The sequence below is a fragment of the Podarcis vaucheri genome (assembly GCF_965113315.1).
Source record: "Podarcis vaucheri genome assembly, chromosome: 1".
Taxonomy (NCBI): Eukaryota; Metazoa; Chordata; class Lepidosauria; order Squamata; family Lacertidae; genus Podarcis; species Podarcis vaucheri.
This window is the reverse complement of record NC_138759.1, coordinates 53,492,373-53,519,617: the sequence shown is the minus strand read 5'-3', so window position 1 is coordinate 53,519,617 and position 27,245 is coordinate 53,492,373. Positions and strand designations below refer to the sequence as shown.

Below are 27,245 nucleotides of genomic sequence, written 5' to 3'. Positions count from 1 at the left end.
TTGGTAGCAGTGTCTTTGCATGCGCCCCCGCCGGGGGCTCTGCATTGCTTAGCAAAATGGCCAGGGTGCTTGCAGTTAAAGCAATTACCTGTAGGCCTATTGGAAGCTTGGATCGCACCAGCAAGCAAGGACATCGCATGACTCTGGCTTCCAACATCTGCACAGGTTTTAATCATATCAGCAAGGTCATATTTAACGCGATGTATGACTGACTGCAAAGCCTTTTTACAATCCGTGTTAGCATTCTCAAAAGCCAATTTTTTCATCAACTCATTCTGAGCCGTGGTGTTATCAATCTGCCGGGTAACCGATTCTTTTAATCTATCTATAAATTGATGGTAAGGCTCCGAATGCTGTTGCTTAATATTGACAAAGGAGCTCTGTGGTTGCCCTGAGACAGGGACTTTCCGAAAGACGCGCTGTACACAGGTCGCGGTGCGACTAAAATGTGCAGGTGTCAGCGTCGCCTGGGCTGCTACATTATCAAACGGACCAGCACCATAAAGTTCGTTAGCTGTATGCTGTGGATCAGACAGGGTCGAGGCGTTATGTTTAAATTCACTGTCAAAAACTACATACTGAGCAGGGGACAAAAGCATGTGCATCAGATCCTTCCAGTCCTGAGGAAGCATTGTATAACCATTCGCTATTCCCTCCAGCATTCCTGTTACATTGGAGGATTTTAAACCAGAATCAACAATGGCCCTTCTTAATTCTCGCATTACAGAATAAGAAAGGGTTTCATATAGCAGCTGTTGTTGCGCTGTGCCTGGGTTTGCATAAGAAATAGGGAAAGCAGATGGCAACACCCCAGCCCACTCAGACTCTTCCTCTAAGGATAGGAGCCCTTTCTGCCTTGCCTGGGAAAGTGCTAGACGCACAGCTCCAGTAGGAGCAGTAGCAGGCAAAGGAGACACAGGAGGGAGGGAAGGGGGGATGGGGGTGGGCTGAGGCATAGCCCCTGTATGAGCAGATGCAGGAGGGGGGAAGGGGGTGGATGGGGTGGAAGCAGGCAAAGGAGGGAGGGATTGGCAGGATTGTGCAGGAGGCAAAAGCTTGGGGTAAGGAGGGGGATTGTCTGCAATAGTTAGAAGTGCAGGAGCCGTGGGAGACGCCTGAGAGGCCAGGGGCCCTAAGTTTGCCACGGCATCAGCACACTTCTGCCAAGTAAGCAGACAGTGAATAGGGGCCCTGGGTTCTGCAAAAAGAGTTTTTCCAATCTTTTGCCAAGCCTCTACCCCCAAGGAGCCCGCCTCAGGGTACCAGGGACATTGAAATGCAATCTCACATAGCAAACGTTCAATTTCCTTTAAAGAAACATGAGCACCTGCACCTCTCTGTCTGACTAAATGAAGCAGTTCAGTAGCATGCACTTTCTGGGACTTTGTAAGCTCCCCCCCCCCATACTCACGGTGTAGCCGGCTAAGACTTCTCCAGTCGAGTGAAGTATGAGGCTGCGTGAAGGGATCTGGCACGTCGGGGTCACCAGATGTAGGAATGAAAAATCACGGGAGACGAGAGAGGCAGGTGTAACATGAGGCGTCTGTCAGGACGGGCCCTGGGAGCCTATTTTATTGAATGTTGCAAGCATTGCCACAGGTGGGCCTGTGGCTGATTGGTTGATACATACACACAGAAACTTGTGATTGGTTAACATAAGTACAAGGTGGGGATTACATGTGAGAGGTGGGATTTACATATGATCATTTATCACTGATACATTAAAGGCTGAGAATTGGAGCTAGAACTAGACAGGCATGAAGCCTCCTAATTAAATTGTAACTAGAGATTAATATGGCACAAACAATTACTAATGATTGATCATAACATGAAACAGTATAACAATCAAGTTCTGTAGATGTGGTCAGCTAGGCATGAAGAGCAGGTACAGTTTGTTTTCCATGAGCTTAGGATGTCTGTTACTAATGATTGATCATAGCATGAAACAATGTAACAATCAAGTTCTGTAGATGTGGTCAGCTAGGCATGAAGAGCAGGTTCGTACAGTGTGTGCAAAAGCAGGGAAAAGCCTACAAGACTTCTCAGAAAGCAAGAGAAGAGAGGAGCAAGGCTTCCCCATAATGGAGCAGTTTTGTGCAGAAAGAGAACTAACAGTTATGTGCAGAAAGAAGACTTCCCTTTAAATTAGCATCAACATTTCACACGTCTTTCCTTCACAAATCTTAACCCCCTGAAAGAGTCGACCTCTAGGGCCCATTTCATTTCACCACCCACTTTTGCACCCAACTAGATACATAATAAGCTGTTTTATACCAGGTCAGACTTGTGCATCTTAACCACTGTTGTCAAATCAGACTGGCAGCAGCTTTCCAGGGTACAGACCTCTGCTTTCACCTGCAACTCAATATCCCTTTAACTGGAGATGCCAGAGATTGAACCTGAAACCTCTTCATACAAAGCCACAGTTCTACCACTAAACTATAGCCCACTCAGGTCATGCATCCATGGCAGGGACCAGAGGAGTAATGATCTCTGGGAGGAGCACAGACAGAAGAAACGCCATTCTGCATCAGCACAACCGGATGCCTTCATCTGCCCCAACTGTAACAAAACATGTCTCTCTTGTATCTCTACAGCCACAGCATGCGCTGTAACCTTCCATCAGTTTGACTTCGCCAGCAGTCAAACTCCTCAGTTCACTGAATTATTTATTTAAGATACTGAAACTCACCTTTCCTATATAGTTCAATGTGGCTTACACCATATATTATACAACGATGAAGAAACAAACCAGCAATAAAACAGTTTAATGTAGAAGTGAAGCACACTAAAAGGCTGAATAATTAAAAGCAAAACAAGACCAGAAGCCTTATATATACTGTATTTTTCGCTCTATAAGACGTACCAGACCACAAGACGCACCTAGTTTTTTGAGGAGGAAAACAAGAAAAAAAATATTCTGAATCTCAGAAGCCAGAACAGCAAGAGGGATTGCTGCGCAGTGAAAGCTGCAATCCCTCTTGCTGTTCTGGCTTTTGGGATAGCTGCGTAGCCTGCATTCGCTCCATAAGACGCACACACATTTCCCCTTACTTTTTAGGAGGAAAAAAGTGAGTCTTATAGAGCAAAAAATACGGTAATTATGACTGGCCCAAAAAGTTTTGACGCCCGGGAGGTCATAATGGGGCCCCCACCATTCCACATGCAGAAGCTGACTGGACTGGTAGTTGATTCTCTCTTCAGCACGGGCGATAGGACAGCAACCCTCCACCGACGGGGTCCAACAACCAAGATGGGTCTCCCATTTGTCCCAAACATGGTTTGGAATTGACAGGAAGTTCTCCATGTATTTCCCCAATAAGTAAGCAGGCTGATATGGGAGAAGGTGGTCCATCAGATACCCTTGTCCCAAACCATGTAAGGCTTTGTCCATCAGAACTTCAATTATCCTGCATTGCTGCCTGTCTCATACTACTTCTGTGTGGTGCTAAAGCAGGAAGAAAGTGCAACTGCTATTTATCAATGTCTTCTTTCTCTCTGTTCCTCTAGAAGTCAGCAGTCCCACATTGGGAGAAAACCCTGAAAAGAATCAACATTCACTTATAGTATTCACATACTTTTCTAGGCAGACATGGATGGATGACAGCTCCTGGTTAATTCTGAGATGACAGTTCCTGATTAATTCTGAGATGCATGGTATTGTACTCTACTCAGAAACCCTCTTTTACGGCTGGATCTCAAGTCCCAGCCCCACACATATTTAGCCTAGCACTTCTTAGTTAAATAATATTGATCCAGGAGGTTTCTGGTGTATGCAAGAGATGGAAGGAGATAAACTAGCTTTAGTTCTCTTGCTCTTTGCCATGTTGGGGGGGGTGTAAAATAGAACAATAAAACAATCAATATGTCACCTCTCCTAAGTACAGTGGCTTCCAGTCAACCCCAGCTTTCCATGTGTATATTTGCTAAAGCACTGTCTCATGCCCTCTGGTGGCTATCTTCTGACTAGCCATCATCAAAAAGGTTTGGAACTTTCCATCCTATGTTGATATAGGCATGAATCTAACAGGAAGGGGAGAGAAGGTCAGTTTGAAGGTCAGTTTTGAAGTAGAGTCCAATATCAAATTTGTTCTTTAAATCCCTCTTACCCTCTAACCTCACTACAAAATCTCCAGCCCAATTTTATTTCATGTTTGATTTCCCACTGTCTGCAACACATTATTTGATGGACTTCATTTCTAGATCACAACACCATTTCTATTGTTTCAAACCTAGTTATGAACTTACTGGTGAGAGAACAAACATTTGTTCAAATAAAAACAGAAATTCCACAATACAGTGGTGCCTCGCAAGACGAAAAGAATCCGTTCTGTGATTCTCTTCGTCTAGCGGTTTTTTCGTCTTGCGAAGCAAGCCCATTGACGGATTAGCGGATTAGCGCTATTAGCGGCTTTTAGTGGCTTATCTGCTGATCGGATCAGCTGATAAGCGGATTAGCGGCTTAGAAAAAGGGGGAGGGGAAAAAACCAGCAGGAACTTGCAAGACATTGTCGTCTTGCGAAGCAAGCCCATAGGAAATTTGTTTTGCGAGGCACCTCCAAAACGGAAAACTCTTTCGTCTAGCGAGTTTTCCGTCTTGCGAGGCATTCGTCTTGCGGGGCACCACTGTACAAGTTATATTAAATGGTGCTAACAGTGAAAAGCAAACCATGGATGATAAAGATTCACCTGATTCCATGTTAGAAGAGGGACTGTGGCAATACAAGGACCTTCTCTCTCAGAAACCTGCATTTATTTTTCACTGACATTGAAGCACTGGAGGATTCTCATAAACTTTATAATAGTATTCTTGACAGCTATGGGAGGTTTCCATCCTACATCAATGAAAATCGTGTTATACCTTCAAAGGAAATTAATGCATTGTCATGTTTGCAATTAAGTTTTTATAAGACTGCACCACCATTGCAAATAGTTTTTTTGCTCAGTGATAATGTGTATCTGCCCAGATGGGTAGCTCGGAAACCGTAGGAAATCATAGAAAGCTATTTATGAACGAGAAGAGATTTTAAATCTCTTAAATGTTTGGCGAGAAGAACGCCACACTGATTTGAGTAAGATGCACTTAGAAAGAAGTCACCAAAGGAAACCTGTGCAGGGCAAGACTTGCATTTGTGACTATCTGACCCTAGTTCCTAGAGTCTCTTACACTGTCAAAGCTGTAAAGTTTGCAACGCTGCAGTGCAGCAATGCCAATGATATGTTAGCATAGCCATAACCTCACTCAGCTTTGGGTGCAAACTAACATAACTGGAGTTTAAAAGGGGGGAGCCATAGGGAGGAGGCAATCAGAAGCACTGTGATGAGGGAAGGGTAAGTCTATTGCCCAAATATCTGTTGGCTCCGAGTACACTCCTATGCTCCACCTCTGCCAGTGAGGCTTGCAGAGCACAAAGCTCTACAAAGTCAGCAGGATTATTGTGAAAGGGGGCTCTGGCCACTCCCACACACTTTTTGGGGAGTCCCTTGACAGATGGGGGTTCTATCTCCTGGTGCACAATATGCAATCTGAATGACCTGTGAAGGAGACTTGTCATCCCCCTGCCCTGCACCACCCTCTTTAGCATAAGTTTCTAGGACAGGGCACTTTTCTGCATGTGTGTGTGTGCCTGCCTGCTTGTGTACCTGAGTCTGTGGGAGACCACACCACTTTCTTATGACATCTATCACTGGCATGTGGCTCTTCGGAGGGGATGCAGTGGAGCAATGCAGCCCTCAGACTGAAAAAGATTAGCTACCCCTGCTGTTAACAGTACGAAAGTGAGCTAAGGATCACTTCAGTTCAGCTGTAGCAGATGCTCATCTCCATCCATGTAAGGACAAGGCCAGCCATGACCTCAAATAACGCCACTTGATTCCTAGGAAAATACAGGCTGATCCACATACAAAGCTCTGTGTTAAGCAGGGACATAAAATAATGGAGTTGCAAAGGACCTTGAATGAAATCTAGTCCAACCCACTGCTCAATGCAAGATCTGCAACACAGGATGCAGCTACAAGCCTCCGCGTCTGGTAGCTATCCAGCCTCTGCTTAAATACCTCCAGGGAAGGATGCCCTCCTTCTTCTTCGGCAATCACTCGTAGTCGAGTGTCTTCCATGAACACAGGCCATGAACAGTGAGTCCATAAGTGACTGTGGAGGCCAATTCTGGATCCACAAGTCCTTCCATGGTGTGGACATTGGTTTCCCTACCACCTACCATATCAGTGTGTTCCACTGGCAAATAGTTCTTGCCTTTTGGTAGTTTCTTCTAATGCTTGATACTTGAAATTATTCTCATACCTAAATTTGATTCTCTGCAATTTCCACCCGTTAGTACTAGTCCTGCTTTCTGAAGCAACCGGGAACATGCCTGCTCCACCTTCTGCATAAGACTAGATATTTGAAAGCTGCTATTATTCTCCCACTATACTTCACTTCTCCAGGCTAAACATGCCCAGTGCTTTCACCCATTCCTAGTAGTGCTTGGGCTTCCATCCTGTTCACCTCTTCTGGGCACACTTGTGTGTTGATGCCCTTCTTAAAATATGGTACCCAGAACTGGGTACAGTACTTCAGAGACAGTCTTATACAACCTACAGTAAAACTATTACTTCTTATAAACTAGACACACTGTTTCTTTTATTGAACATTGCATTAACATTTTTTGCAGCTGCATCACACTGATGGCTCATGATCAGCTTGTGATTGACTAAGTTACTTAAGTATTTTTGACATGCACTGCTGCAGGGTCAGATCTCTTCAATCCTGAATGTGTACCTTGGATTATTTTTGTACCTAAATGCTGGACTTTACATTTATCTCTGTTGTGTTTCATCTTGTTGGTTTCAGGCCAGTGTTCCAGCCTGTCAAGATCATTTTGAATCCTGGTGTTGACTCTTCTATGGTATTTTCTATCCCCCCAGCTTTGTGTCTTCTGCAGATTTGATGAACACCCCTTCTATAGCCTCATCCAAGTCATTTATAAAATGACTGAACAACACAGAGCTTTAGACAGAGTCTTGTGGTACTCCACTTGAGAGCCCCCTCCGGGCTGATACAGAGCCATTAATAAGCACTCGCTGTGTATGGCTGCTCAACTTGCTGTGGATCCACCTAACAGAAATATCACATTAAACAGAATCAAATGTACATCTGAAGCCCAGCCAAGGAGCAATAATCAGCTGCAGCCAAATGAAATGTTCACTTGCACTTTTTCATAGGGATAAATATGTCCTATGCCCTCACAATTGCATGTTTTTCAGTTACAGACACAAAGGAAGCTTGGAGAGCCCTCAACTGCCAGATTCCTGCACTGAATGTTTAAAGAAAGTGTTTAAGTATGTTGTTTCACTCAGGGATGGGCTGTGCCAAGTCCTTTTGCCTCTCTGTGCCAACAGCGGTTACTTTAGCCTCAGGCACTAGAGCCTGCCATTGGACTTCACAAACTCTGCTAATGGTGGGGGGGGGGGTGTCTCAGCTATTTCCTGGGAGAGATGGTTGTCAGAGCAGCCTAGATAAATATATTCATCCCTCCTTACTTTCTACCTAATTATTATTAGACTTATCAACGTACATTTAAAATTGCTCTCCCTATTTCTCCTGGGCTTGCTGCACATGTTATCAAGTTGGTGTGATTGCCACCAGACTCCGTAGGCATTTCTCCATATAGCCAGTTACCGGCTATACTGTGCACCAACATAATCTGGCCAAATTTTAACCATACCAAAGCAACACTTCATTTCCACAGCACAGCTAAAGTTAGACCAAGAAATGCAAGACTTCCAATAATGTGAGGCATGCATCATTTTAGATTTTCAGAGCACATCTTTCTCATCTTTGAAAGCTGGTGCCTGAAACGATAGAATCCAGTAGATTGAGTAATTAATCCAGTGCACCCAAGATTTCACTGACCATGGAGAAATCGTACACCATGTTGTGACCTTCTTCATCTCCACTTTGCTGCTTTCTTGCTTGGAGGGAAGCATAATAATAAAGTCCATGTGTAGATCGCTACATGCCATGTATGCGCACTATAAGCCACACCTGCCCAGAGTAGGTATGGGCAACAAAATAAAAGCATATGCAATTTTATTTATATGCTTCCCATATAGCCATGACTAGCTTACAAAGTGCAAGAGCAAAACAGCTCCATCACTGCCACCTTCAGAGAGTTGGGCTCTGTCCGTCTCAAACTGAGCAGAATGGGAAGGAAAAACACCACAAGCCGACTCATTGATTGGTGTGGGTGACTCAGCTCCGGGTAGGTGGGGTGCTCTTGCCCTATGAATCAGACACTGCCCTTACATCAAATCTTCACTTAATGTCATGGCGCTTACAGGGGCACAAAAATTTCAAAACCCAAGACATGTGAAAACACCGTATCGCTGACAGGTTTGTTTGCTTCTGTTAATTTGTGTGCCAACCCCTCCTTCCACATCCCCCTCAAGCTCCAGCAATGATGAGTACTTTGTCTCTCACTAATGTCACACTTCTCATTAGCTCATATTTCTCGTTAATTTTTTTGCCTTAAAGCTTGCTCTCTGAGCAGATTTATATGGTTTCCCCCCACCCTTTACTCCAACACTGGTTGCTTGCCTTGCTGAGGAAAAGCATTTCAACCCACCAGGCATTTTGAACACTGGCTTGGGGGCAGATAGAAAAAATACAAACAGGTATAATGATTAGCACATGATTTTTCACTGAAGCTTCATGCTGACTTCTTCGTTGTTTCAGATTTTATTTTTCATAGTGAGCGTAGAAACCCTCCCTTGGGAATCCCTTCTCTTCCCTCAACACACACACTATTCCCAACAGAAGCTGAAGCACCTGGTGTTGGCTGGGCACTTAGTTTCACTATTCCCCTCCCCTTTCCAGCATCATAGATACAACCGTATCTTCTTTGAATCCTTGCCTAGCTGACAGCAATCCTGAGAAAGAGAATGGGAGGATTTCATAGCAACAAGTGAGGTACAGAAATGGCACGATTAGGCTGCATATCTGCCAACTGTGCAGCTTGTCTATCTCTCTCTCACATGCATGTACAGCCATATCAGTCTCTGAACCACGAGGCAGGGTTTCACAAAACACAACCTGCTGCACTTGCTGTTGTGGATAAAGTATGAGCCCTCCTTACCCAACTTGATGAAATCCTACATCTCTTTGGCCAGTATGATTCTGGCAGCAGCCCAACTCCTAGCAGCATCTATACTGTATTTTCCACTACCCCTAAAACAGATTATAATGAACAAGTCTGTTTCCATGGAAACAATACAGTGACTCAGGACTTTGGGCCTCGCTCTAAACATGATTGTCAATAGCAGAAGCTCTGGGAGACTTCAGATGCTGAAGGAAAGAGAGCAGAAAAGCTCCTGACAAGCTGACACACATGCCCCACACAAATGTTATGTACACAGAGAGGGAGACAAGGCTACACATGGCTCAAGCCCACTCCAGAGTCATGATTCAAATTCCTCCGCCTGACAGGTCAAGAGCTACTGCAGCATTTGGGAGTCATAACTGCAGCATGTTTACCAGAAGGTACACACCAGGCTAACAGGCAAGGCACATTCAGCCAAGCCTCCAATCACTTTTATACACTTGAATGTACACATCACCTGAATGTACGCCTCACCACATCCAAGGCTTAAGTCTGCATCTGAAGCACATACAGTACACAACTCACCACAACCTCCCCTTCAGTAAGTAACGCTCCTGTTTATACCAAATGTCTAATTACAGGAACATTTCTCGGTACAGTACATGCCTTTCAGGCAAATAAAAATACAGTGTATTTCCAAATTCCTTCCAGTTGTGCATTTAATCCAGAGCGTTGGTAAAAGGGATTTTTTTAAATTTAAAAAAGGATAAACTTAAATTTACTTCTAGTCTGCACAAAGTCTTATTCCAGAAGCACACCAAGCACCTTTCAACAAGGGAGGAATAATTTATTAACTCCAGCAACTTCTGCTGTGAAGCCCATTGCTTTTTTTTTTTACAGGGTTGAGCATTGTTATTATAACTTTATTGGCCACTCAAGTTTGGTGGTGTAGGGCAGGTAGCCACATTTCCTTTACTATCTCATTCAGCTTCTCAACAATCTGTGTGAGACAAGTCAGTTTCATGCCGATTTAGCCAATGGGGAACTGGATCTGAAAGATAAAAGACTTATGAGGCTACCCCAATAATCCCAGTGATGAAGCAAGACTTAAACCCTAACTCAGGGCCTTTTACATCCAGTATTTTATCCGCTGTACTGCTGGACCATGCCTTTGCCTCTTAACTTTGATTGCCTACAAAGCTGAGGAACTGGCAGGCTTTAATCTGAGATAAGGATCTCCCCAGGAAACATGGAGCGCAGTAAAACAGCACATGCGACACCAGCCGCATCCACACATCTGTGGTAAGCATGAAAGTGCCAGAACCATGAGAGAAGGGACAATCAATACAGCCTTTCCCACCTGACATGTAGGACCAATTTCCACACTGCCACAAATGCTTGTGTGCACACACACATCTGCAAGAGAAAGAACAGAACCACAAAAGCCAAATAATTTGAATAGATTTAAACGTGGATTGTGATCATGAAGTGGAATATTAATCCATTTGCCTAGAAAACTGTTTATGAAGAAAATGTTCCCAGCCTTGTTAGCATATTTTTAAAGCAATAGTATTCTCACTCTGCCAAGACACAAAGGAATCTAGAATAGTATGAGCCTCTTCTGTACATGTCCCCTTGCTATCTTGATAGGCCATTGCCCTAGGCAGACTAGAGGAACCAACACCAGTGCTTTATTTCAACGAAGGCTCACTTTTCAACAACTCTGAATCTATTCCAGAAGCTGCTGTCAGGTCCTGAGTAGAGCAGCAGCAGAGGCAAGGGGGTGAAAACTGATTAGTTTCTCTGTCCCACTCATTAGCCATATGCAACCCATACATGCAATCCTCGTTATACCACGGGTCAGCTATAAGCTGCATCTTTGCAGATGGGAAACTGTTAAATGGGGGGAAATGAACCAGATGAGATCAGTGTCTGAAACTCCCATTGTCCTAGGCACATTTTGTGACAGGGAATTTCATTAGTGTGAGCAGTTTCTGAGCTCTGGGCACAGTACTGCACCTAAGATTTCAGATTAAAACTGCAGAATGGAAGGAAAGGAGGACCTTTTTCTGCCTCCCCACTTCCAGCTACTCTCTTAAGACTGGATAAGAGACCCTCTTAAGAATATTAGGGGGGTGGGCAGAGGAAAAACTAGACCATGTGAAAAATGAACATAATATTTTTAGCTGCAGTTCATTCATTTTCAGCTTTGTATTCTTGTTATAAAAAAGTGCACCTGGACATTTCGTTGTTGCGCCCATAACCTAGGTTTAAGGTGCTGTTTAGCTCCTAGCTTTCAGATCTCAGTTTCTAACCCTGGATGAGATCACTGTGTTGACATCTGCACAGGGTCAGGAGAGGGGACCAGACCATTTCGTGTCACACTATTATCAAAAACATTTCACCCCAATCCTTTTTTTTTTTTGCCATTTGGGGGCAGAACTGTAACATGGGTGAGTGCAGAACCTATGGGTGGCATTCAACATCTTACTATCACAACAGTTCCATCAGCATTTCAGCTTGGCAGACATAACAATCTCACCTCTCCTCCTTCCATGTGCTGTTCTGAGTTTCTCCCAACCTCTAGAGCCAATGGAGGGGGAGTCCCGTTGAGCTAGCGGGACATGTGGCACTGGCCCCCTCTAGTGTAACTGTTTAGCTGAATCCAGTCCTATGTCTTCCCTATGAAGGTATAGTTAGGACTGTTCTTCTCTGCATTTCCATAAGAATTGGTAATGAAAATTGCCTCCAAAATATACACATTGTGCCTTCCTCTCATCACTCAGTTGCCGTATCCCTCTCCCACATGTCGAGGCTCAAGAGTCTAGATTTTCAGGGTCAAAATACTTGATTCCCATATATGTAGCAGCAAAGCCCCAGTTTCACATTAGTTATCACTGGAACAGAGGCATCCTGGAAATCAGCAGGGCCTCCTGGCAGTTCTCTCTGTCTTACCAGGCAGCTAGGATAGACATGAAGTTGATGGTTTGCAAATACACACACACACACACACATATACAGACACAAAAATCCTGCCAGAAGTGAGCAAACTGTGGCTTTGCTGCCTACATTAACTGTCTGGCTGAATGATAACTTTGTTTCCTGAAATGAAATGTTGCTGCCTTGCAGGCAGGGTAGATAGCAAAGCTTGATGGCAAGAGTTAGATTCCAAACACATTTTTATTCTTTGCATATCTGAGAAACCATAGGGGCAGGACAGTGCTTGCTGGGATTGTTGGCTGAGAGTGCTGTTGCCAGACCAATAAATAAACAAATAAAAAATTGGGGGGTCGAACTAAGAAATCCTGTGTTTAAACAGCCCAGAACACTCATCTCTGCGCGCCACATCATGCTACGTGGCAAAATCTGTGTGCACATCAGTCAACCAAATTCGCCTAGCTAAATTCATCTCAAGAAGTAAGTACGGTTTTTCAAACAGAGTAAACAGTTTCATGGAATTAGGAGCCTTTTTACTAAGATCAAGGTTGCCCCTTGAGATATACTGCCCTGAGAAGAATTGCTTTTATATACTAGTTGAAGGCAAGAGGGAGGGGTGTGTGGTGGGAAAGCATGACATTATACATAGGTAGAACTCCAACAAAATTTAAAAGCTTGACTCCAACCCTGACAGGAATTGTTCATGTTCTTCCCCACCCCACCCCAACGCCCAGCACAAGTCAATTCTGCACTAAAAGGTTCAAATCCCGCCAGAGGCAACTTAAACCCTCACATTCCTGAAGTAAGCAGTGTACAGATCAACTCTCCTGAATAAAACTTAAAGTTTGAAGGTCACCTGTGCTCACTCTGGCCCACTGTTAAAAACATTTCCTTTGTGTTTTTACAGTGCATTCCTTCAATCCCTTTATTATGCCCAACCTCTGTCCTTGAAGAAATTGTGTTTCTATCTTGCTTGTGGGAAACTTTGCTACCTCGTTTCACTGTACGAATTATGGTTCTGTAGCCATAATAATAATAACAACAACAACAACAACAATAACAGACTAATGATTTTGGAGAACATAATGTACATGCAATTAAATAGCATGTTCCTCTTCCTTAAAATTAGACAAAGGATTAGTTTTTATTAGTTTTTATTTTAGTTAGCACAAGTTTCTCAACCCAAGTAAAAGAGGTACTGGGTTAATAGTGGAAGGAATTATTTAGAGGATGACAAAAATCCCTTAGGAAGAATTCAGGAAAGAGGAATCGGCCTGCGGCGGTAGGGAGGAGATAGGGAAAGATATGCCAGATAAAAGGTAAAGGTAAAGGATCCCTGACAGTTAAGTCCAGTTGCAGATGACTCTGGGGTTGCACTGCTCATCTCCCTTTACAGGCTGAGGGAGCCGGCGTTTGCCTACAGACAGTTTTTCCAGGTCATGTGGCCAGCATAACTAAGCCGCTTCTGGCGCAATGGAACACCGAAACCAGAGCAGCTCACGGAATCACTCTTTACCTTCCCACCGGAGCAGTACCTATTTATCTACTTGCACTTTTTGGCGTGCTTTTAAATTGCTAGGTTGGCAGGAGCTGGGACCGAGCAACAGGAGCTCACCCCAGCGGGAATTCGAACCGCCAACCTTCTGATCGGCAAGCCCAAGAGATTCAGTGGTTTAGACTACAGTGCCAGGTAAGGGAATTAGTAGGAATATATTTGATGGTACATTTGTCCCTTCGTACAAGGTGTACTGAGCGAACAAGTGAATTCAGAACAGCTGGGATTAGGGAAAGTAAATAAATTTCTTGGTTTGGAGCCAAATGGGTAGGTGGCTTCATTTGAAGGCCACGACCATCCTTGACCTCCTATTCTAAAAGCAAACACAGAGAAGCACAGAGAAAATGGCCACAGGTGCACATCTTTGGATTGCGTGTAGGATATGATGGCAATGCAGATTTGAGAAGTGTGAAGAACAGCAGAGATACTTTGCAGCCTTTTTGCCAGATGTGCCTCAGAGCCACATCATACTATTGTTCACCCGATAAAGAGGTGTCCCTGAATTAAATCTCTGGCATTTCCCAATAAGCATTTTTCAAAATATCATAAAGGAAAAAGTAACAGCAGAGAAATTTTATTTAAGGAACCAAAATAGGCATTCTTGGGAAACATACCCAAGACCCATGTTTTCCAACATATTGCAGAATTCAGGGGCAGACTTGCTGGGGAGAATCAGAAAGTGGGAACCACCTCCCTAAACTCCTCCTGCACTCAGCTCTTCCCTGAAATTGCTCCCTGGCCATTCTGCACACATATACACACCAGCTGGCTTCCAAAACTAGAAGCGACCTTAGCCAGGGAAATACTTAAGGAGGGAATCAGTAGGTGGAAAAAGCATCACATAGCAACATAGGAAGCTGCTGTATAACAAGTCACACCATTGGTCTGTTTTGCACAGTATTGTCTACACTGACTGGCAGCAGCTCTCCAGGCAGGGTTGGCTCCCAGCCCTAAGTGGGGAAGCCAGAGATTGAACCTGAGACCTGCTGAATGCAAAGCAGATGCTCCACCACTGAGCTATGAGTCCTCCCTCTTATTACATGCTGCAAATGGCTGCAGACCCTACTTTTCATTGTAAGGGTGAACATGGCTGGGAACTTTATGTTACCCCTTGTAATGCCTTGCATTAGACTGAACTTTTGGCATAAGAGGCTCTATTTCTTCTGTGCAATACTAGTAGAAACCCACTCCGAATCCTTTGGACTGGGTAGACCATACATCTAAAATTAAAGTGCAACTATTAAACCTTGTTCTTAAGGTCTGTGTTTGCCCTCTATGGCGAATAAGCCTAATTTTCATTCATACCTAACTCCAATCCTAAAGAATGCAAATACTTTACTATCAAAACCATCAGCCTGTCTTAATCCTCTCTTTCTCATCCTCAGTCGGCTTTGCACAGTATCCCCTGATTTCCTTCTCAGCACCACACTCCCCTGTACCACTAGTGTGGATGCATTCTTTGAAGCATACCTGGTAAATCCTGCTTTAAAAGGTGCCCCGGTTATTTTAAATAGCAATAAACAGCCTGCTTTGGACAATAACAGTCTGAGTTTCAATTGCAAAATTCAGCATTTCTGCCTGGGACTGCTAAAAAAAAAGTCCCATTCATAGTTGGACTACTGCAGGGCATTGTAGAAAAGTCTACTTTTGAAAATTTAGTGCATGACTACAAAACTGCTTGACCGAAACTTTGCAATGGAAGCACATCTGACTAGTGCTTCACTATCTTAACTAGCTCACAGTCCATTTCTGTACCCAATTCAAGATGCTGCTTTCGACCTTTAAGACCCATCGGGACTTGGGATCAGGGTACCTGAAGAACTACTGCTCTTCACACATACCTACGCAACCCTTGAGAACTTCAGAAGACCTTCTTCAAGTGTCTCCATCCAGTAAGGTGTGGTGAGTGACTATAAGGAAATCTACCTTTCCAGGGAAGGCTTCCTGGTTTTGAAATGCCCTCCCACATAGCACTTACCTTTGAGTCACTCCAGCACCAGCCTCTTTATCTGTTTTAGATTTATATATGTGGCTATTTTTATGCTGTGTTTATACTTTTATTATTTTTGAATTTCAAATGGTTTTATTTCTTCTTGTGAGCCATGCTGGACACACAGGGCAGCCTATAAACACTGTAAATCAGGCTTAGGTTGCCAAACGTTGTTGGATTACAACTCCCATCAACCCTGATCATCAGCTAAGCTGGCTGAGGATCACAGTTCTCAACCAACAACATCTGGGATCCAAAAGTTGAGGAACTCTGTGCCAATAAATAGCCTAGACTGGGATGTTGACAAAAGCTCCTTCCTTGTTCCCCTTCTCTCTCACACACCCAGATATCTTGGTATTTAAATTGATGAATCAAAGCTTTGAGGGAAATAAGAACTCTGGAATTTTGGTGCCCATACTACAGAGTTGCAGAAACAGAAAGAATGGATAATACTGACTTGACACTGTTATGTTCTGGATTATGAACTAGTCCTGACCTCACCAACCTTGCAACCTCCAGATGTTTTGGACTGGCTGGACAGGATGGGAATTGTAGTGCAAACATCTGGAGGGTTTGTCAACCCTGGTTCTCCCCCATCCCCCAAATTCTTATTTCAACAATATTTCCTTAAAACTATTCTGTGAAGGCTAAAATCTAATACAGGTGTCTCAATAAACCTGTTTCATATTTTAGTCTTTGCGGAATGATTCTGCACACCTAAATTCAAAGGTGTGAGTGAGACGTCCACTCCACACATAATGGATGTGGGGAAAGCCTTGCTGCAGGGAGGGCTACTTTAGTAAAAGAAGCATAGATTGGATGGTGGGGGCTCCAGAGGAAATATTCAGCTTGCAAAGAAAAAATCTGTATGCGAGGTGGAACTGTTCTCAGGACAAAGTCTGAAGGCTTGCTGAGTGTTCCTATACTTTTCTTAAGCCTGTTCAGGATGAGACCTATGTTGTCGTTGTTGTTAACATGAGGGAGCATGATTTCACATGTTTTATACAGTGAGTGCTCACGACTTTCACACAATCAGATTCCATTCAGTCCTCATAATCAATTAGAATGGCCCCACCAGCTGGAGAAAGCTTGGCCTCCTCCAAACAATAGGTTGCTATTTGAGTGCTGGAAAAACAGAATATCCCTGAAACAGATGCACTTTCTTAAGGGAAGATGTCAAGAGTCCAACACAACAGAAGCAACAACTTTGCTTTTATTGTTGTGCTACAGACTGATCATCTGGAAAGGCATTTCGGTCTCATTTATCTCCTTGTTCTAGACCACTTTAGGAAATAAGAGTGCTCCCATTTCAGCTAAACATTTCATTTCCTCCCCACAAATCATTGCCCCAAAGAGGCCAAATGAGAGTCAAACAAGAAGGAAGTGGTATCTTGTCGCTGCATTCTTTCCTCAGTGGTCATTTCTAACTAAAGGACCGATGAAAGGCATGTTTTGCTGCCTCCAAAATTAAATAAGGCAAGCTACTAGTGCCATGCTGAAAATACAAGTCAGGGAAATCCTAACCCACCAGGGAATGAACTGTAGATAGAGAAATTAGAAAGGCTGGTCTAAGCACTGAGTTTGGGGACTGCAGCTGCCAGCTTAATTACATCGGAAAACAAAGCGATAACAAGAGAAAGCATTACAAAGCCTGCAAAAAGCAACATATCCTAAAACCTCTGCTCCAGCACAGGCTCCAAGTTCCAGATAAGAATGAAAATCGCTACCCCTTGGCAGGCTGGAGGAGGAATCCCAAAATAAAACATTAAGTTGCAGATGCCCTTACCTGACCCATCCCATGCATTCCTCCAGCGCTGTGCTGCTCTGGCATCCCATATCACAAGCAGGGCCAACCTAGTCCCCCAAACTTGCATTTGGAATCAGAGTCATCCCTTGGCACTAGCTTAACAAAACTGGAAATCATGCTGGGGTTTCCTGACGCCTCTTCTTCCAAAGAGCCAGCTGCCTGTACCTGGATGAGAGACTCCTAGTTCTAAGCCAGCCCGGCGATTCCCACGTGTCTCTGCAGTCACATACAGAAAGTCTTCTCCCGCCACCGCTCCATCCCCTTTACCTGTGGGCGAGCCCTTTCGACCTCCTGCACCACCACAAACTGAACACAACACACCTTTGCTCTTCGCGTTAGCTGATCCACAATAGCCTCTACCTACATTCAAAGCAAGGTGGTCGCCGTTGTTGCAAAAAGGGTGGGCGGGCGAGCCAATCCTTTACTTTAACAACCCTTGCTGGATCGCCTTGTACAATAAGGTAGTTTTTTCAAGAGTTGCAGGGGAAACTAACCTGGGCTAAAATCGCGGAGCGAACACGCACCGTAAAGAAAGACAAACGCGATTTGACGGCGGCATAAGCTTCCGTGGGCTGTAAGGCACGGAGTGGGTTGGGTGCTAGTCCACGAAAGCTTACGCCACGTTTGTCTTTTTAAAAGAAAGGGCGAATAAATAAATCTGTTCCGTCTTTAAGGCGCTGCCTGCATAGCCTGCATTATTAGGCTGCCTCCAGAGAGGAAAAGTGCATTTCCATTTGCCTCCTCGGTGCCCAGGAATAACCGACCCAGAGCATCACGTCTCTCGCCCACCCCGCTCGCGCTGCATCCTCTCGCTTAATAACAGAGAGAATTGGGGGAGCGAGGGAGCGAGATTGAAGCCTTCCTGCCGCTTGCGTTGGCCAGAGAAGCGGCGTCCTGGGTGCCCCCTCCCGCCCCGGGCAAGAGGGACTTGCCAGGAGCCCCCGTCACGTCCTGCCTTCCCCTTGCAGCCAGCTACCTTCGGAAACGAGGAGCCGCTCTGGGCACGGCGGCGGGCGTCCGCCTCATCTCAAGGGCTTCCAGCCAGAGTCGCCGGCCGCATCTCCCCTCGGTCCGCAGCTCAGGCTCGCTCGGCAGCGGCGGCGCGCGGCCACGGCAGGAGGACCATCCTCCGGTGTGTCTCTCCTCGGGGCTGAGCTCTGGCTCTCGCCAGCCCACCACCCCCCCTTCCCCTCCCCTCGCACGACGACGCACGCGCGACCGCCAAAGGAGGAGACCCACGCGCAGCTCGGGCGAGCGGGCGGGCGGCGGGGCTGCTCCGACCCTCCCCGCGCGCCTTTTCTTTCTCGCTGCGGCGGCGCCCGCTTCCTTCCCTCAGACGCTTCGGCGCGGGCTGCGAGGTGGGCGAGGGCGGGCGAAGGGGAAAGAAAAGTCCCGCGCTTTCGTCCGCAGCCGAGCCGCCGAAGTATCCTTTCGGCAGTTGCTGCTGCTTTCCAGACCAGTCTCTCTCAAACCGGTGCGGACCTATTGGCCGACCGCCTTCCCTGGAGAGCGAGGAGGGGTTTTGTTTTTTGTGGTTTTTTTATACCGGCGGAGGTTGAGCTCCCTTCCAACCGCACAGCCAGCAGCAAGGAAACGGTGCAGGCGGCAGCAGCAGCAGCATCAGGGAGCTCCCCTTGCCGAGCCAAATCTGCAGCAGAAGCAGCTGCCGGCCCCTCCCGCCGCCCCGCCGCGGCCCATCTCCGGGGTCAGAGCGCAGCCCGCGCTCTGCTCTGCCTAACTGAGGAAAGCGCGGGCGAGGCGGCGGGCGCGCGTGGGGGAGGGTGGGGGAACCCCCCGCCGGGCCTCTCCTCCGCAGCGCGCTTCCTTTCGAGCGAAGGGAATTCGGCGCGAGCAGCCGCGCGCGCCACGCCGATTCCGCCTGAGGCGATTCGGCGGTGGCATCGGACCCCGGCGTGAGCTTGCTGCTGCCGGCGGTGTTGGTGCTCTCGCCGTGCTCTTTGTCCAACCAGCGGACAACTTTCCAGCTTCCAGATGGCTAGCCTGAGCTTCTCACTCGCTCTCTTAAAAGGCGCCGACGCCGCGCTAAAAGATGTCGGCGGTTGTGAGGCGGGAGAATCTCTGGAGCGGCCGCTGTCCGGAGCGCGCACAACTTCAGCAGTCGCGGCTGACCGCTTCGGGGCGCTGTGGGGCTCGCTGAGGAGAAGACCGCGAGCTTCTCTCAGTTAGGGATGCCTCCCAAGTCAGGCATCACCCGTATGCCAGGCGTACATTTCAGCTCCCTAAAATACTTATGAAAGCTTCTCCAAGGATATCAGGGCTGAGGTTTATAGTACCAGCTTGGTTCAACTGAATGAAGTTTATTATTATTTATACTTGATAGGTACCTTATAAACAAATCAATGAAACATAACATTGAGCTATAAAAATCTCAGCATAACAACCCAAATACACCATCAATATCATGCCAATCACAGGAGCTTTTTGAAAACAACCCCCCAGCTCAGCTAAAACCACCAGTCACACCACACGGACTAAAATGAGGAGATTTTAAAATGGGGGGGGGGGTCAGGCTGAAGTCAAAAAGACAACAACATGAACACCATGTGTGCTTCCTTTGGGAAAGTATTCTGTTGGGGGGGGTGCACCACCAAAAAGGCCCTCTCTGTCGTGACCACCCTCCAAAGTTTGGTCAGAGGTGGCACTCAGATAGGGGCTGAAGTACATACAGGTAGGAAGTGCATACAGAAGAAAGTCTTCCCAAGCCATGTATACTTTATAGGTCATAACCAGGATTTTGAAGTGGGTCCAGAAACTAATTGGAAACCAACGAAGGTGAAAATAGACTGGATCTAATGAATAGGTACCAATAGGTCTAAATTATTTCCCAACCAGAATTCACTAATCTTCACTAATTCTCTCAAAGTGGCTCGTGGCCCCAGAGTTTGCATTATTTGAAACTGGCAGACCCAACCTTTCTCACCATTTGAAGGGAATTTACTGAGCATGTGAGAATGCATCTTTTCGTGTTCTTGGTTCAACCCTACAAGAGTACATGGCACACCTAGGGAGCAGGTCCCTTTCTCCCTGGAATATCCTCATGGTGACTGTGTGAAGCCCACCATGTTGACTGTTGCGCTCGGGGCCTCACACCTGAAACAGTGAAAAAGAAAGCATGTTTGCAGATTGTATATCTCATAAAGGGACATTCATACATCTTATTTAACTTTCCTCAAAGTGCCATCTGATGCATATTTTCTCAGCGGAACCATTGAACTTAATAAGACTTACCTGCAAATAAATGTGAATAGGATGTAAGCCTCATTCATACATTCCACTTTAGAAGTTCAGGTTAAGCTGACATGGTGTTGCTAGATTAATACTGTAAAAGACATGTTGATTGCTATTGCTGTCAGGTTAGGAAATATCAGGTCCCTAAGTCTTCTCTGTGTATTAAAATTCTATCTGGTTAAATTCACAAAAATGTGGCTTGTGACTTTTATAGCTGTGAATGAAAATTGCACCAAAGGCGCAGTTCCATAGGTGGTACAATGGAACAATAGCCCACCCAGAAAACTGTCTTCCCCACCTTTTGTTCCTGTCTTGCTGGCAGAGTGCAATGCCTTACTATTCAAGCTGTTTGCTTTGGCTGCTGGCTGGAGCTCAGGACTTTGGCAGCATGCATTAAATGGTTTTATGAGCAAGCAGTTCACCCCCTTTGCCAATGCGTTCATGTATACTTTCATACATTCTGCCTTAGTTCCAGCCAATCGCTATGGCTTGCTTCAGCTTTCTCTGAGATGCAGGCAGAATGCACTAATAAGGAGAATCTCAGCAAAGGGACCAGAACACTTTGAGATAAACATCTTGCCTGAACCTAACTGAAGGATGGGAGAGAAAGACACATAGATAAGTTTGAGGCAACCAGGAAGAGGAAGAGGGATACCACACCACCCTCAAGATAGCCTACTGTACTGTCAATGTAATAGTATCCCTAACAGATTCTAGGAACTATTCCTATTGAAGCTGGTGTTCAAGAGTCCGCCTTCTTACTCTACTACCTGCCTTCTAGGCTGGAATGCTTTGAAACTGGCAATTTGGGATCTCCAAAGGTTCCCAATACAATTTTTCTTCTCTAACCAAGTAGTAATCATTCCAGGTTGAATATGTGCTAAAATAAATATGATATTGCATATAGGTAGATTTCCACTGCCCTTTCTATGCTTATTTAAATGATTTTCATTTACCTGATTTACCTGTTTTCATTCAATTGCTGCCTTCTTAGAGACAGGCTGTAGCTCAGTGGCAGAGCATGCAGACAGTCCCAGGTTCAACCCTGACAACTCCAGGTAGCGCTGGGAATGTCACCTGCCTGAAACCCTAGAGAGCTGTTTCTAGTCGATGTAGATAATATGCGCTAGAATGCTAGGCCTAGTGTGGGGCTCCGAGGAGAGCTTGGCTGTCTGGCTGGTGTACCGGCCACCTAGCGCACCAGCAGCCACCCTGTCAGGCCTGCTGGAGGCGGTGGCCGGCTGGGCCTTGGAGTTCCCTAACCTATTGGTATTGGGAGACTTCAACTTCCATGCTGATGCCACTCCCTCCTCACAGGCTCTGGACCTGGTGTCTTCCATGGCGACACTAGGGCTCTCCCAGTTTGTTTCGGGCCCCACACATCAAGCAGGCCACACGCTGGATTTGATCTTTGGCGCCGGTATAGATGTGATCATGTCTCCTTCAATGAAGGTGCCATGGTCTGATCACTACGCTCTGAAAGCCAGGATTGACTTTCCACCCCCACCCTGCTTAGGTGGCGAGCCGATTTGGGCTCGCCCGCAGAGGCTGATGGACCCGGATAGATTCCGTCAAGCCTTGCGGGACCTTACTCCCCCTGGCGACTCATTGACTGAGCTTGTTGAGGGCTGGAATACCCAGCTCCTGGCAGCCATCGATGAGATCGCACCTAAGCGCCCTCTGCGACCCCGCAGAAACCGGGCTCCCTGGTTTACCGAGGAGCTTCGGAAAATGAAGCGGGACCTCAGACGGCTAGAGCGAGTATGGCGGGGTGCCCGTGACGGAGCCTCAAGAACATCTTATAGGGTTTTTATGAAAACCTATGAGATGGCAGTGAAGGCCGCTAAGAAGTCTTACTTCTCGGCCTCCATTGCATCCGCTAGCTCTCGCCCGGCACAATTATTTAGTATAATTCGGTCTTTAACGTCCCTTGAAGGACAGCCAAATTTAAATAACAATTTGACACACAGCTGTGAGGCATTTGCGAGCTTTTTTGCGGAGAAGGTCCTGTTGCTCCGCCATGACCTCCCTGCCAATTTGGATACAATAAAGGAACTGGAGGCCCCTCGACTGTCCTCGGGTCCAGTATTGGACCACTTTGACCGGATATCTCCAGCCGATGTGGACAGATTCCTCCAAGCTGGAAAGCCCACCACCTGTCCTCTTGACCCGTGCCCGTCATGGCTGATTAGAGCGTGTCCAGACGAGGTGCGGGGCCCCCTGGGGGATATCATCAATTTGTCCCTTGGCACCGGGATATTCCCAGGGGAACTGAAGGAGGCGGTGGTGCGTCCGCTCTTAAAGAAAACATCATTAGATCCCTCAGATCTATCCAATTACCGCCCGGTCTTGAATCTTCCATTCCTGGGTAAGGTGATTGAGAGAGCGGTTGCTGAACAGCTTGGTAGGTTTCTGGATGAAACATCTGCTCTGGATCCATTCCAGTCCGGCTTCCATGCTGGTCATGGGACCGAGACGGCTCTGGTCGCCCTAACAGATGATCTCCGCAGGCAGCTGGATCGAGGCGGGTCGGGGCTGCTGATTCTTCTAGATCTGTCAGCAGCCTTTGACATGGTCGATCACGAACTCCTGGACCACCGCCTTGCCGACGTGGGGATCCAGGGCACAGTCCTTCAATGGCTGCGCTCGTTTCTCTCTGGTCGGGGACAGAGGGTGGCGCTTGGGGGGGAATTGTCATCACGCCACTCCTTGGTGTGTGGAGTGCCTCAGGGTGCAATTCTCTCCCCGATGCTTTTTAACATCTTTATGCGCCCCCTCGCCCAGCTTGTCCGGAGTTTTGGGCTGGGTTGCCATCAGTATGCTGATGACACCCAACTCTATCTGTTGATGGATGGCCATCCTGACTCGGCCCCAGACACACTGACCAGATGTCTGGAAGCTGTGGCTGGATGGTTACGTGGGAGCCGGTTAAAGTTAAATCCTTCGAAGACAGAGGTCCTCTGGCTGGGGCGGGACGATATGGGATCGAGGGGGCAACTCCCATCTCTTGCGGGGGTGCAATTAGTGCCAGCACCGGCCGTTAAGAGTTTGGGTGTAATCTTCGATACCTCCCTCTCTATGGAGGCGCAGATTACAGCTATAACAAAGGCGGCATTTTTTCATCTCCGCCAAGCTAAGCAGTTGGCTCCTTATCTCTCTCGTCCTGACCTAGCCACTGTGATCCATGCGACGGTCACCTCCAGACTGGATTATTGTAACTCGCTCTACATGGGGCTGCCCTTGAGACTGACCCAGAAACTCCAGCGGGTGCAGAATGCCGCGGCGAGACTCCTTATGGGGTCTTCGCTGCGAGAGCACATTCATCCGGTATTATACCAGCTGCACTGGCTCCCGGTGGAGTACAGGATCAGGTTTAAGGTGCTGGTTTTAACCTTTAAAGCCCTATACGGCCTAGGACCCTCATACCTACGGGACCGCCTCTCCTGGTATGCCCCACAGAGAAACCTACGGTCTGCAAATAATAACATCCTCAAGGTCCCAGGCCTCAGAGAAGTTAGGCTGGCCTCAACTAGAGCCAGGGCCTTCTCGGCTGCGGCTCCAAACTGGTGGAATGCTCTGTCACAAGAGACTAGGGCCCTGCGGGACCTGACATCTTTCCGCAGGGCCTGCAAGACAGAGTTGTTCCGCCAGGCCTTTGGTCAGGGCGCAGCCTGACTCCCTCCTCTGGCAACCTGCACAGAATTTTGCTTAATTGGTTGCCATCAATTTGATTTAATTAATTTTTATAATGAAATATTTTTAGATTTTGTGATCATTTGATTGATTATTTGATTGTTGTTAGCCGCCCTGAGCCCGGCTTCGGCTGGGGAGGGCGGGATATAAATAAAATTTATTATTATTATTATTATTATTAGATGAAACAATGGTCTGTCGTGGTCTAAATCAACTTCCTGTGTTTCTTTTACTGATTTAGGGCACACTTGCCCCTCTGCCTCTTGGTAGTGCATTGATTGGCTCACTTATTTGGCTCAGTGGTTGGCCATCTGAATTGTTTTTTCTGACCCATTTGTCAATGCCCTTCTGATACAACTTAGTGTTTGTGTCTGGTTGACACCTTTCCTCTGCCAGAGCTCCTGTGCAATAACTGCTGCAGAAACTAAAGGAAGTGATGTTTTCCATCACTATCACTATCCCTAGCTCAGGAAAATGTATTCTGTCGGCAGCTCTTAAGTGCAGATCATTTACAAACAATATCTGCTTCTACGTGATCACTCGGGAAGGCTTCTTGTTATTGTTCTATGTTCAGAAAATGGCAGGTGCATTTTAGCTGCACCTAGGAACTGCAGGTGAGGGCCACAAGATGCATTACGTGGAAGGTCCTTGACTGCATCTTCTGCCTTTCTACCTCTTCTCCTTCTAAGGGGTGCACTGGAGCCACGGCACAGGGGAAGCAGTGGTCCCTGTATACTTTCCCCTACATTGCTCTTGGGGCTTTCCATGAGATGGGATGAAAGGGTTAACCTCTTCTACATTATAGTCCCAAACCAATTTTGGGGCATCCTGTGTGCATTTCTTTTCTTTCAGGAAAATAAAAATACATTGGGAGATCCAATTACAGTTCTTCCTCATAATGTTTAGTTTGTCCCTAAATAAAAACATTAATAGAATCTTAATTAGAATTTTAAATTAAGCCTGCAATCTTAAACATACTTAGCTGGACATAAATCTTGCTGGAATCAGTATTACTTGCTTCTAAGTATATACAGTTAATTATCGGCACATTAATGTGAAACATAACAGTGCTTCTGTTTGGAAAGGATTAGTATGGGAGACAGAACTTTCCCCCACAGACTCTGCTTCACCACTTCCTGGCCTCTCACTAAGTTTTTTCCTGGTCTTGCAACACTATCACATGCGGCCAACTACCGAGCAGTTTCCTATTGATATCCCACAACCCTTGCTTCCAATTACTGGAAATTTTCGCTGGGGCTAGTTTGACACAGCACACCAGCAACATGTCACCTTCTTCAAAAAGATCACAATTGTCCTTGCTTAGTTATAGGTCAGTTGCAATATGGCAATAGCCTGGATTGGCTGTGGTCATCACTGAGCCCCTATTTGACTAGCACTCAAATATGTTAGATTGCTGTTGAGTCAGTTTGACCCAGTAGTAGCACTGTAAGAAACTACCTTCAGGAGGGAAAATGCACCCTGGGGTTGTATAGGTTCCTAATGTTTTTGCCATGGAACCCCAAAACCTGGGGAAACATGGGAGCATAGATCTCTCATGGGTACAAAAGCTAGCATCTGGGTGGTGCTGAAAAATCAAAGCAAGCAGTTCCAAGGAAGAGGAGAGGATGGGGCTGCTGTAGGCTGCCAATCACAAATTTGTATGATGAACTGCTAGGGACTAGATGGAAATATGGAACAGGAGGACATCATTCCTCCACTCCAGTGACTTCCCTAATGCCAATTTGCTGAGGGTTTTTGTTGTTGTTGCCTGAAAAAGCCTTACTCAAATTCCTGTTTTGTCATCGTTTTGCACTGATTGGGTGTGCTAGAAATAATACTGCCTGCCATAAGCACACTGGATCTGTGATGTGATGTGCTTAGAAACTTCCCTGCAGCTACAGGAAGGAAAGTCTTCCATGTGTAATTTATACTGAAGCAGTAATTAAAAACTATACTGGAGGAAACCACCTTAGACAAGGATCTAAGCCGAATAAGAGAGTCAAGGCTTTAAATCGAAGTTCTGTTATGTGAAGGCTTCAAACAGTTGGTGGGGGGGGAAGTATTTGGTGAATTTCAAGGTGACCCAAGTCAGTTATCTAAAAATAGGAAAGATCTTTCCTGCATCTCCAAACATTTGTGTGTTTCCCCCTCTGTCCAACTGTATTTGAATACGGGTCTTATGTCTTCTGCTGTATTCTACACCCACTTCTGGCAGTTAACAGTAAGAGCCCATTTATAATTCTGGATACCGTAATGGCAACATTCATTTTTATGGGTCCCATCTTGCTTAGTGTGTGTTTAATGTGAAGTCCAAAGGGTTATAAAGAATTACAGTAATTATTATTTAACACTGCGTTTAGAAATACTTTCGCTCCCAGAGGAATGTGCTGCTTAATAGTCAGATTTGACTGTGATCAGGCAGGCTCAGGTATGACCAGGCATAGGTAGCACCCCACAACATGACCAAGATGCTGTGACCCGGGCTTAAAACCTCAAATTACAAATCCATTATCACTGCCAACCGATTTGAGTTTGGTTGAGTTTGAACCCTGGAGTCTTGTCTCAAATGTTCCTGAGTCTCTAACCAAACAATGTACACAAAAATGTATGTGTTAGTGAAAAGTCTACACAAAAATTGCAGATATTCATGAGAATAATGTATGAAAATGCATTCTGTTAGGGGATAGTCATTTTCAAAAATGCAAATACTATATAAGCTTCCATACAAAAATATGTATATTAGGAGAAATGTGCATGAAAATCCAAGGACTGGACTGTGATACATGCATCCTGAGAAGTCTAGGAAAAGAAGAAAATATTGCTTATGGTTCTAACAAGTACTAACATATAATTCAGGTTCTAAAAAATCAGTGAAAATAGCTTTCTAAAATCACGACACACACCCAGAAAATCATA

The 27,245-nt window shown here is 45.9% G+C and overlaps 1 protein-coding gene across 4 annotated transcripts in view; it reads right to left on the bottom strand.

The window, feature by feature from the left end:
• CHST1 (carbohydrate sulfotransferase 1) overlaps positions 1-27,245 on the bottom strand; it is a 41,850-nt gene that overhangs the window by 12,370 nt on the left and 2,235 nt on the right. Inside the window, exon 1 of one of the 4 annotated variants that reach the window (XM_082225984.1) lies at positions 18,364-18,532. The exons of 1 other annotated variant lie outside the window; for it this stretch is intronic. The gene's annotated coding sequence lies outside the window, so the exon portion shown is untranslated. Of the gene's footprint in view, positions 1-17,366; positions 17,831-17,881; positions 18,287-18,363; positions 18,533-27,245 lie in introns of those variants that run through there. 2 more of the 4 variants (XM_082225989.1, XM_082225985.1) reach the window with 2 other exon arrangements.